This window comes from Saccopteryx leptura, chromosome 3 (genome assembly GCF_036850995.1).
Source record: "Saccopteryx leptura isolate mSacLep1 chromosome 3, mSacLep1_pri_phased_curated, whole genome shotgun sequence".
Classification (NCBI taxonomy): domain Eukaryota; kingdom Metazoa; phylum Chordata; class Mammalia; order Chiroptera; family Emballonuridae; genus Saccopteryx; species Saccopteryx leptura.
In genome coordinates this window covers 175,936,687-175,949,836 of record NC_089505.1, presented here as the reverse complement: position 1 = coordinate 175,949,836, position 13,150 = coordinate 175,936,687, and the positions used below count along the sequence as shown (strand labels likewise).

The 13,150-nt window shown below is 38.3% G+C and overlaps 2 pseudogenes; one reads left to right on the top strand and one right to left on the bottom strand.

Moving 5' to 3' along the window:
* The first annotated feature begins 312 nt into the window (after positions 1–312).
* On the top strand, positions 313–1,369 carry LOC136398369 (heterogeneous nuclear ribonucleoprotein A3 pseudogene; annotated as a pseudogene).
* A 3,414-nt stretch (positions 1,370–4,783) lies between these two features.
* On the bottom strand, positions 4,784–8,636 carry LOC136398368 (major facilitator superfamily domain-containing protein 8 pseudogene; annotated as a pseudogene).
* Positions 8,637–13,150: the final 4,514 nt, after the last annotated feature.

The following is a 13,150-nucleotide window of genomic DNA, read 5'->3' as shown; positions in this document are numbered from 1 at the left end:
ATATATATATGTACAAATGTAATATATATTACTTATGTAATTATATACAACATATATGTCATTATATATTACTCTTATTCTAATTGTATAGTTCTCTTAAACTGAAAATCTAAGAAATGTAAATGGTAAAAAAAGATGCAAACAGTTCAAAAAGTATGAAAAGATCTTCCTGGTTCCGTTTTCTACTCCTTCTTCCCTGAAGCAACTACATTGTTACTTTTTTGTGTTTTCTTTTAGGAAAATTTATGCATAAGCAAATTTACTTTGAGCCCATATTGAACTTGAGTTGGAAGAGGCAAGTCTGGTCTCAAAATGGAGGACCATGATCCGAAGGAAGCAGAGCAGTTGCGAAAACCGTTTATTGGTGGTCTGAACTTTGAAACTACAGATGACAGTTTAAGAGAACATTGTGAGAAATGGGGCACACTCACAGATTGTGTGGTTATGTGAGACTCACAAACAAAACATTCCTGCGGCTTTGGCTGTGTGACTTACTCTTGTGCTGAAGAGGTGGATGCAGTGATGTGTGTTCAGCCACACAAGCTTGATAGTATACAGTGGATAGTATACTGTATAGAGCTGTTCCTGGAGAGGATTCTGTAAAGCCCAGTGTCCATCTAACAGTGAAAAAAATTTCTGTTGGTGGTATTGAGGAAGATACAGAAGAATATAATATGAGAGATTGCTTTGAAAAGTACAGCAAGATTGAAACCATAGAAGTTATAGAAGACAGGCAGAGTGAGGAAAAAAAGAGGATTTGCTTTTGTAATATTTGATGATCATGATACAGTTGATGAAATTGTTGCCCAGAAATACCACACTATATAATGGGCATAATTGTGAAGTGTAAAAGGCCCTTTCTGAACAAGAAACACACCCTGCTGGATCACAAAGAGGTCATGGATGGGGGATCTGGCAGCTTTATAGGTCATGGAGGAAACTCTGGAGGCAGTGGAGGTAACTTTGGTGGAAAGAGGAGGCTATGGTGGTGGAGGTGGCAGCAGAGGCAGTTATCGAAGAGGTGATGATGGATATAATGGATTTGGAGGTGACAGTGGCAACTATGATGGTGGTCCTGATTATAGTAGTAGAGGAGGCTATGTGATGGTGGTGGACCAGGATATGGAAACCAAGGTGGATGTGGTGGCAGTGGTGGAGGATATGATGGTTACAATGATGAGGGGGGAGTTTTGGCAGTAGCTATGGTGGTGGGAACTCTAATGATTTTTGACATTACAATGAACAACAGCAATTAAATTATGGACCCATGAAGGGAGGCAGTTTTGGTGGAAGAAGCTCAGGCAATCCCTATGGTGGTGGTTATGGATTTGATGGTAAAAGTGGTTGATATGGTAGCAGAAGGATCTAAAAACTCAAGAAAGGGGCTACAGTTCTTAGCAGGAAAGAAGAGAGAAGTTGTCAGGAAAGCTGCAGGTTACTTTGAGACAGTCTTAAATGCATTAGAGGAACTATGAAAACCTGCCCAGAAGAAATGACGACTCATAGTCAGAAAGGTGACTGCGGCTAAATAGGAAGCTCTTCTTGTTCAGGACTGTCACAGCCACAGTTTAATGCAATGTAATGTCAATTCCACTTTTTTGAAAAATTTGGGGTCTAAAAAGTGGGTGCGTCTTATACATGGTTGTAGATTTTTTTACTTGCATTTTCTGCTTTTTTGTGCTTGTTTTTGCGCTCATTGTTGAAGACAGTGATTTGTCATCAGACACAGATAAGAACAAGTTAATGGATGGTTTTGACAGTGATGAGGAGTCAGATGAATTTTATGATGAATAAAACTTGAGTTTAATAATGTTATGTAATTTTTTTTTTTCAAATTTTGGGCCCTCCAATTAAGGGGCATCTTATATGTGGGGAAATATGGTAGATGTGCATTCCTGAGGTCTTTTATCTGTTGTAGCATTTTCTTTTTCTTTTTCTTTTTATTACATCAGGTATATTGCCCTGTAAATTGTGGTAATAGTACCAGGAGTAAAAATTTTTAACTAAAGAAAAGCAAATTTATACCAAATATTTACTTATCTTTTTATTATTTATTTTTATTTGTGGTAAGGTATGCATAACATAAAATTTATCATCTTAATCATTTTAAGTGTACACATTAGTAGTGTGAAATATTATATATTCACATTTTTGTACACCCAAACACAAGAAGTTTTTCATCTTGAAAAATTCAAACTCTGTGCCCAGCAGCAGAGTGAGAGTTCCCAGTGCTCCAAATCCTTGTGAGCACTTGATTTGCCAGTGGTTTGGATTTTAGCCATTATAAGAAGTTGGATTTACAGTACAGCTAACTTCAGTGGCAAAACCCCAAAACAATCCAAATAAAATATGGGGCATAGGGCAGAGGACCTGAATAGACATGTGTCTAAAGAAGACACACACATGGCCAGCAGGTACATAAAAAGGTGCTCCACATCACTAATTCTTATGGAAGTGAAAATCAAAATCACAACAGAAAGCTCACAACCATTTCTCTCTCTGTGTGTGTATATGTGTGTGTATATAAAATAGAATATTATTCAGCCACAAGAAAGGAGATCTTGCCATTTGTGAAGACATGGATTGACCCTGAGGGTACCATGCTAGGTATGATATCAGTTGTATGTGGAATCTAAAAGAGCAGACCTATTAGAGGCAGAGAGTGGAATGATATCTGCCAGGTAGAGGATGGAAGAAATGTGAATGTGTTGGTTGACGAGTACATATTTCCTGTTAAAAAATTGCTAAGTTTTGGGGATCTGAGGTACAGCACGGTGATTGTAGAAAACAATACTGTGTTATATACTTAAAAGTTGCTAAGAGAGTAGATCTCACCTGTTCTCACCACAAAAAGGAAATAGTAATTGTGTGATGTGTTGTGATAGAGCCTTAGCTAATGCTTTGGTGGTCATCATTTTATACTATGTGAGTGTATAAAATAAACATTTTTTATACCTTAAACTTACACAATGTATAAGTCAATTATATCTCAATAAAGCTGGAAACAAACAAACAAAAGACACAGGGAGTAGATATACTATTTATCTGCAAGCCAAGGAGAGAGGACTCAGGAGAAACCAACTCTGCTAACACCTTGATCTTGGACATCCAACCTTCAGAACTGTGAGAAATATATTTCTGTTGTTCAAGCCAAAAAAAACCCCAAGCAAACAACAACAACAAAAAAACCCACCTAAACACAACAACAAAAAATAACCAGTAGCTCAAATTTAATATAAAGTACAGATTATAATATTTATTCTAAGAATTGAAAATATGTATAACTTAGAGTAGAAAACATTTGGAGAAGTATTAAGAAATATTTTTACTTTTTTGATAATATTGATTATTCATATACATAGTTCCATACTAGTTCCTTTTATCAGCATTCAACTTATGTAGAGGTAGAAATGTATAGATAGAGACCATATACTCAAGTAAACTCAATAAATTGCAAGATTAAAGACATTTTGCCCTAAATATTTATGTATTAGCCTAGTCTGGGGTTTTCATTGTCTATTCAAATGTAAAATTATGCAGATCTAAATAGCTATGCAGATATAACCCGAAAACTATTGTAGCTGCCCTGCTACTACTAAGAGGAAAAGTAAAGTGGTTGTCCAAAGTTTAAGGGAGTTGAAAATGCCAATAAGTACAATAAGGAGTTTGCTGTTCAGTATATGTATACAAAAACACATACCTGGCTTATGTTTGTAAAGTGAATTATTTATTAGCACTTGAAAAACAAAAATAGTTGGCCCTACTAAAGGTAGTGATCGTTTCATCCTACTTCTTGCCCAAATATTGGCATTATTTGTACTCATCTATTAACTAAGGGGTTACTTTTTTAGATGAGACAGAAGGTGTAATAATAAAAACAACTCAAAGAAAGTAAGGTAGGCTGTCAGGAATGGTAAGTGGAAAAATTGAGTCATAATATTTATTTCATAAGGAAATTTGATAGTAATAGAAAATGCCTTTTTAAATAAATAAACACTAAGCACCTCTAAGCAAATGTTCCTCTATTTAGGTAAACAGTTTCAATAATTTCATTCTGTTATAGGTAATTCTTACAGACTCTCCTTATGGTTTCACTGTGTAGATGTTATTTTAAATGACTCTTTTGCATTTTAAATTAAGAATATAATCTCACAATTACAGACCATTGTATATTCACTTATGAGTACATGCAATGCCAAAAAAGGTATTGAATGAAAAATATTTCTTTTTGGAGATAAAAAAGTTATGATCCAGAATTATATTATCTTACTATTCACGATTACTCATAGATTCTCTGTATTATTCAATATATGTTCTTGCTATTAAAAATATACAACATCTGAAGCCTGACTTTTGGAAACTGACTCATAACAATCGTCTAGCAGAAACTTAGTAAAGAAAGTCCCACCTGACCAGGTAGTGACATAGTAAGCTAGAGTGTCGGCTGGGGACTCTAGTGCAAACCCCAAGGTTGCTGGCCTGAGCAGGGGCTCACTAGCTTGAGCATGGGATCATAAACCTGACCCCATAGTCACTGGCTTGAGCCCAGGGTTGCTGACCTGAAGCCCAAGGTCACTGGCTTGGCTGGAAGCTCCTGGTCAAGGCATATGTGAGAAGTCAATCAATGAACAACTAAGGTGCTGCAACTATGAGTTGATGCTTCTCATCTCTCTCCCTTCTTATTTGTCCCTGTTTGTCTATCTCTCTCTCTCAATTAAAAAAATAATAATAATAAAAAGAAAGTCCCACACAGTAAGTACTTTCCATCCTAGTGTTAGCTAGGTTACTCTTGTATCCTTTCATGACTTACAAGAAAAACAATGAGTCTTTTGTGTACCACCACCAGGAGTGTGATGGTGAGCACCACTGTTTCACATACAAGGCTGAATACCAATCACGGGCCCCAGGAAGTATACACTTGACTGATGAATCCCTGCTATGCTTCCAGAAGCTGTTAGCAGCTCGCATACACACCCTGAAGTTTGGATCCCAGAATTTTTAATGTACATAACAATGCAGGGTAGTCTACTTCAATTAGCACAGCTGATGTGAGGGACTGGGCCAGATGGATTATGGGGGTGTAGAGGCACCATATTTGTTCAACTGGGCAACCCGTTGGTACTTCACTGTGATCTGCTCTTGGAGACCTCCAAAAAGTAAGTTCCCCAAAGGTACTATTAATGATTCCATTATTATGTAAATCTTTCCCCTGTATTTTGGGAAATTGATTAGCTTAAGGTAACAAGATAAAGAAGTCAAACCATACAACGATGAATCCTTCCAGTAGAACAGAACACTTGCCAGTCTTTTGGAAAGTAATTTCATCCCCAGGAAGAATAACTGCCTGAACTCCAAGAGCAGCAAGTATTATTCCATCATATTATATAACACAGCCTGTTCTCCAGTCCAGGCATACATATCCATTGTTAATAGAGTAATGATGGTTTCAAAGGCTCAAAGATAGATAAGACCATGAAAAACAGAACATTGGTAGTCATAAGAGCAACTTGATCAATATTTCCCTAAGGAACCTGAACTTCGTCTTCACTTGCTTCTTCAAAATTAATATTTTTATACTGCTTTCCTTAGTCAAACACATGATATTCTCTGAATATAATAAAGATCAAGGCCCTGGCTGGTTGGCTCAGTGGTAGAGCGTCGGCCTGGCAGTGAAGGAGTCCCGGGTTTGATTCCCGGCCAGGGCACACAGGAGAAGCACCCATCTGCTTCTCCACCCCTCCCCTTCTCCTTCCTCTCTGTCTCTCTCTTCCCCTCCTGCAGCCAAGGCTCCATTGGAGCAAAGATGGCCTGGGCGCTGAGGATGGCTCTGTGGCCTCTGCCTCAGGCGCTAGAATGGCTCTGATTGTGGCAGAGCAACGCCCCAGATGGGCAGAGCATCACCCCCTGGTGGGCGTGCCAGGTGGATCCTGGTCGGGCGCATGCGGGAGTCTGACTGCCTCCCCGTTTCCAACTTCAGAAAAAAAAATAAAATAAAGATCAGAAAAATATTTAAAACTCTCAGGAAGGCACCAAGTAAAACTGGTGTTGTATACATGTTTATTTGCAGCTTTATAATCTCCATGTCACACACTTTTCTCCAATTAGTGCAAAATATTTCTTTCTTTTTTTTGTGACAGAAAAAAAGACACAGACAGAGAGAGGGACAGATAAGTACAGACAGACAGGAAGGGAGAGAGATGAGAAGCATCAATTCTTTGTTATGATACCTTAGTTGATCATAGACTGCTTTCTCATATGTGCCTTGACTGGAGGGGGGCTACAGCAGAGCAAGTGTCCTGTTGCTCAAGCCAGTGACCCTGTGCTCAAGTTGGTGACCTGGGTCCTCTGAGTCTCAGTCAGATGCTGTGTCTACTGTGCCACCACCTGGCCAGTGAGTGCAAAATATTTCTGAAAAAAAAAAAAACCCAAACCAAAACTGGACCTAGAATAAAACTTAATGCTTGTCATGAACTACTTGGAGTAGAAAACCTGTCATTTGGTTCCCTTTCCTCACATGGAGCAACACTTGTTGTGGTGACAATGAACTATTACACAGAGACCAGAGGAAATGCTCTGAGGGGTCGCAGGGATGCAACAGCCCTGGTCAGCAGACTGAAGGACTGAAGCTCCATCCCCAGCCTTACTCAGATATTTATTAGCCAGTACAATTAACTCAAGAAAGCAGACAGCAGAAGTTTTCAGGGGGTGAAGTAAAAGACAAGAAACATGCTGACTTCTAATCTCTATTCTGAGAGCCTAAACATAATCTGTGTTGCTGAATCTTATTCTGCCGTTTTGCTGTTTCCAGCATGCACTATCTCCAGTATGGTGTCAGAGAGGCTCCTGGACTCTTGTCCACTCAGGCCTTTAGCCCTAGGGCGCCTTGCTGTCTCTAATTGTTATCCTAACTCTCCATATTTTCATAGCATATTCCCACATATACAATAATCAGACCACAAACCAAATGTAAGTGAAGCTATCATTTGGCCAAGATTAAAGTAAACAATTACCCAGCCCAAAAAACTTGCATCCAGTGGTCTGATCAATCTTTTGGAGATATGACCATATTGACATTATCACAATAGAAAATTCTACACTACTGAGAAACATAGTAAGATAGAGAATCCTAATAGATCTCCATCAGCTCTTATACATCAGCTCCTCAGTTTTTATACATCCCAGCCTCTACAGGTCTTGTGTGAAAGGCTGTCAGCTTCTGCATCCCTGGCACCCTTTCCTTCTGCCCCGTATGGCTAAGCCTAGCAAAGTGGTCAGTCCCAATAGCATAGGAGGTTTAAAGTGGCTCACTCCCCCCTCTCCACATCCATTTCCAGGGTTTTCTATATATAGAATCATGTCATCAGCAAATAATGATAGCTTTACATTTCATTTCTAATTAAGATGCCCTCTATTTTATTTATTTTTTCTTGACTGATTGATCTGTCTAGGACTTCCAGTGGCATGTTGAATAAAAGTGGTAAGAGTGGGCATGCTTATCTTGTTCCCGATATTAGAAGAAAAACCTTCCATTTTTCACCATTGAGATTGATATTAGCTGAGGGGTTGCCATACATGGCCTTTATTATGTTGAGGTACTTCTATATCCATTTTATTGACATTTTAAATTTAATTTAATGTTATATCTTGTCAAATGCTTTTTCTGTATCTATTGATAGGATCATATAATTTCATCTCTTATTCTGTTAAAATGGCATATCACATGGTTAATTTGCATATATTAAACAATCCTGTTGTAGTAGATTTACAGTATTTTGTTTAGAGTTTTTATTCCTATGTTCATCAGAGATATTGGCTTTATTTTTTTTTAATTTTTTTAAAAGTCTATTTTTTATTTATTTTATTTTATTTATTTATTTTTAGAGAAGAGAGAGAGAGGGAGAGAGAGAGACAGAGAGAGAGAGGGGGGAGGAGCTGGAAGCATCAACTCCCATATATATGCCTTGATCAGGCAAGCCCAGGGTTTTGAACCAGCGACCTCAGCATTTCCAGGTCGATGCTTTATCCACTGTGCCACCACAGGTCAAGCCTGTATTTTTTTTGAGTGTTTTTCTTGCCTGGTTTTGGTATCAAGGTAATGTCAACCCCATAGAAATGGTTTAGTAAGTAGTCTCTCCTCCTCAAATTTTTGGAAGAGTTTGAGAAAGATAGGTATGAATGTGAGTGAAGTCATGGAAATGGCGCTGTGAGCAGCGTGTCCAACATATCTCCCCAAAATTTCAACAAATTCATCAACTAGAGACAGAAAAATCTATCCTTGGAGCATCTGGGAGTTTCACACACACTGAAGGTGAAAGGGCTGCTTTCACTTGGAACTGAGAGTCGAGAGGGAGCTGAGGGTGTGGAGGAAGCTAATTGCAGCACGGATGTTCATTCAAGCCAAGGAGGGAGTGTGCCTGTGGTGAGTCAACCCACGTGAGCAACTTCCCGCCCACAATCCGGGAGCAACAGCCCGCGTGCACTCCGGGAGCAACTGCCTGCCTGCACTCCGGGAGCAACAGCCCGCGTGCACTGCGAGCAGCCACCTGCATGCGGCGAGAAACCGCATGCCCCGCGCTGCCGGCTGGTGCGCCCTGAGCATCCCCAGCAGCCTGCTCATCGTGAGTGTCCCCAGTCATGGGCGCGCCCAGAGCACCCCAACTGCCAGTGGCAAGCAGGGAGTGCACCAAAGCGAACTTCCTTACGCCCGAGCTTCTCTCTGTTGGCGGGGCACCTCACCCAGCCATTCAAGCTAACAATCAAGTGTTGGGGGAGGGGCATGCAGGCAGCTTGCAGTCCATCCTGGAGCACATCTGTGGATCCAATCACTGAAATTAGCTTAACCCACAGTCTGCGCACTTCCCAACTGACCTATGGGGCTCTAATTAACAAGATCTCTCTCAGTTCAGTGATCCAAGACAAGAGGCATGATATTCTTTAGTGGGGGCAACTTCTGATTGACAGAGCTTTCATACTCAGGAATATACACTAAAAAGAGGGACTTGGCAGATGTTAAGACCTGTACTGCAGGCAGTGAATAGGGCATCTTCTTCCCAGCCAAAACAGGCTACAAAGTGCGGAAAGCCTGGGGAAAGTGGTCCCACAGAGTGCTAAGCATGCTGAACAGGCCTGGAGGCTCATTGAAAGTCACCTTGAGAGCAATTGGCTCCTAGCCCCACCTGATTATGCTGGCGGCTCTAACTGCCAGAGCCTTACCCAGAGCCCTGCGTTGAGTGGGGTTAGAGTGGGGATTTGCCAGCTCTTGGAGCCTCTTACTCCCCAGGCAGAATAAGTGGCAGCCTCATAGCTGGATCACCAGGCTGAAAATTCAGGAAGGGGAGACTAGGAGAGAGGCTCCAGGAAAACAGACTCTCTCATTGTCGGAGCCTACAAACGCTAAAAAGCCTTGACTACCAATGAGACTGAAGTCAACTATATGACATTTCCGTAGAATCTCATCAACTGCAAATCCCTACCTAAGCGTGACACGGGGCAGAGCCTGGGGTACAGAGTCACTGACCAGGAAGAGGGAGAGGAAAGAAAAAGGAAGAAGTTAACCTCTCAAAATCAGGAAAAATCCACAGATTTTATAAATTGTTCCACTATTTTTTTTTGTTACTTTTATCTTCTTGCCTTTATTATTATTATTTCTATTTCTTCCACCCTGGTCCTTTTATTCTCTGCCCATATATTCTTCCCTTTTCTTGAACTACACTACCCATCAGTGTTACATTTTATTTCTTTTCTTCTTCCTTATTCTCCATGAGGGTTACACTCCAAAACCCTTAACTTTCTCTCTCTCTCTCTTTTTTTGTTTTTTTTTCTTTTCCTTTTCTTCTTCCTTTCTTTTTCCCCTTTTTCTTATTTCTCCCTTTCTATTAGTTTCTTCTTTTCTCCTTTTACTTTTCCTCTCATTCAATCCTCAATCATGAACAAATTATTTAATTTGGGACTCAAGTTTTTTTTCTGTGGCATTTTGGGTGCTTTTTATTTCACTTTTTGAATCATTAGCATTCCTCCCAACCCAGGATCTCCATTCTATTTAGTCTTTGCTCCACTTAATACAATAGTTTATTTTTTCTCTTTTTTTCTGTTTCCCTCTTATCCTTCTCATCATAACTCTTAGTCGACCATCACTTACAAGCTAATCATTTTATACTTGACCAAGATTTTTTTCTTTTTTGCATTTTGTATGTCCCTACTTGTTTTTTTGCCCCTTGAACACTTCCTCCCAACTCAGGCCCTCCATTATATGCAGTTTTTGTTCCATTTAGCATAATATAATTCACAGGTCATCATGATATTTTCCTAAGGAGGAGGAGAGAGGAGAGGAAGAGAAGAAAGAAAAGGGGGGGAAATAATAAATTATTATTGTTTTTTCTGTGTTTTTTTTCAAATTTTTTTCCATTTTCTTTTTCCTTTTTATTCTTTATTAATTCTCATTAGTGCTATCAACATGACCACCCTCAGATGCCACTAAGAAAAAGGAAATTGAATATCATGGATAAAAAAGATAGAGAAGTAACACAGATAGATGTGGAAAAATCTATGGAGAAAAAATTTAATATATTGGAAACCTTGGAGCTAAATGACAGAGAATTTAAAATAGAAATCCTAAAAATACTCCGAGATATACAAGAAAACACAGAAAGGCAATTTAGGGAGCTCAGAAAACAACTCAACGAACACAAAGAATATATTGCCAAGGAAATTGAAACTATAAAAATAAATCAAACAGAAATGAAAAACTCAATTCATGAACTAAAAAATGAGGTAACAAGCTTAGCTAATAGAACAGGCCAGATAGAAGGTAGGATTAGTGACATAGAAGACAAGCAACTTGAGGCACAACAGAGAGAAGAAGAAAGAGACTCAAAAATAAAAAAAACGAGAAAGCCCTACAGGAATTGTCTGACTCCTACAAAAAGAATAACATAAGAATAATAGGTATATCATAGGGAGAAGAGAGAGAAAATGGAATGGAAAATATACTCAAACAAATAATAGATGAGAACTTCCCAAGCCTGTGGAAAGAACTAATGCCTCAAATTCAAGAAGCAAACAGAACACCAAGGTTTCTTAACCACAACAAACATACTCCAAGGCACATCATAATTAAGATGGCACAAACCAACAACAAAAACAAAAAATTCTCAAGGCAGCCAGGGAAAAGAAAAATACAACATATAAAGGAAGGCCTATTAGATTATCATCAGATTTTCAGCAGAAACTCTACAAGCAAGCAGAGATTGGACCCCAATATTTAAAGCCCTGAAAGAGAGGAACTTTCAGGCAAGAATACTATACCCATCAAAGCTATCCTTCAAGTACAAAGGGGAAATAAAAACATTCACAAATACAGAAAAGATGAAAGAATTTATCATCAGAAAACCCCCACTCCAGGAAATACTAAAGGGGGTTTTCCAACCAGATTCAAAGAACAAAACAAAACAAAACCACAAGTAACAGCTGTACCAAGAACACAATAAAACCAAATTTAAACTGTGACAACAAAAGAAAAAAAAAGTGAGAGAGGATGGAGATTAACAGTAGCAAAGGACAATGAAGCACAGAAACACTCATAAGATAGGGTACTACAATAATTATGGTAGATACATTTTCAATATTTAATGGTAACCACACTTGAAAAAAATCACCACAGAAGCACATGACTATAAAAAGGTAGCAACAGAAGAAAGAAGTATGGAATACAAAAAAACAAAAACAAATGATAGAAAAACAAAAGAGAAGAATCAAACAAGATATAGAACTAACAGAAAGCAATTTGTAAAATGGCAATAGGGAATCCACAAGTGTCAATAATTACACTACATGTAAATGGATTAATCTTACCAATAAAAAAACACAGAGTAACAGAATGGATTAAAAAAGAAAATCCAACTATATGCTGCCTACAAGAAACACATCTAAGCAACAAGGATAAAAACAAAGTCAAAGTGAAAGGCTGGAAAACAATACTCCAAGCAAATAACATCCAAAAAAGAGCAGGTGTAGCAATACTCATATCTAATAATGCTGACTACAAGACACAAAAAGTACTCAGAGACAAAAATGGTCATTTCATAATGATTAAGGAGACACTGAATCAAGAAAACATAAGAATCCTCAACATATATGCTCCAAACCAAGGAGCACCAAAATATATAAGACAGCTACTTATTGACCTAAAAACAAAAACTGACAAAAATACAATCATATTTGGAGACCTCAATACACCGCTGACGGCTCTAGATCGGTCATACACACAGAGAATCAATAAAGAAATATTGGCCCTAAATGAAACACTAGAGCACCTGGATATGATAGACATCTACAGGACACTTTATCCCAAAGCAACAGAGTATACATTTTTCTCTAGTGTACATGGAACATTCTCAAGAACTGACCATATGTTGGGCCACAAAGATAACATTAGCAAATTCAGAAAAATTGAAATTGTACCAAGCATATTTTCTGATCATAAAGCCTCGAAACTAGAATTCAACTGCAAAATAGAGGGAAAAAACCCCATGAAAATGTGGAAACTAAACAACATACTTTTAAAAAATGAATGGGTCAAAGAAAAAATAAGCGCAGAGATCAAAAGATATATACAGACAAATGAAAATGACAATACGACATATCAGAATCTCTGGGATGCAGCAAAAGCAGTAATAAGAGAAAAGTTCATATCACTTCAGGCATATATGAACAAACAAGAGAGAGCCCAAGTGAACCACTTAACTTCACACCTTAAGGAACTAGAAAAAGAAGAACAAAGACAACCCAAAACAAGCCGAAGAAAGGAGATAATAAAAATCAGAGCAGAAATAAATGAAATAAAGAACATAAAAACTATAGAAAAATTAATAAAACAAAGAGCTGGTTTTTTGAAAAGATCAACAAAATTGACAAACCCTTGGCAAAACTCACCAAGGAAAAAAGAGAAAGGACTCATATAAATAAAATCCAAAATGAAAGAGGAGAAATCACCACAGACATCATAGATATACAAAGAATTATTGTAGAATACTATGAAAAACTATATGCCACCAAATTCAACAATCTAGAAGAAATGGATAAATTCCTCGAACAATACAACCTCCCTAGACTGAGTCATGAAGAAGCAGAAAGCCTAAACAGACTAATTAGC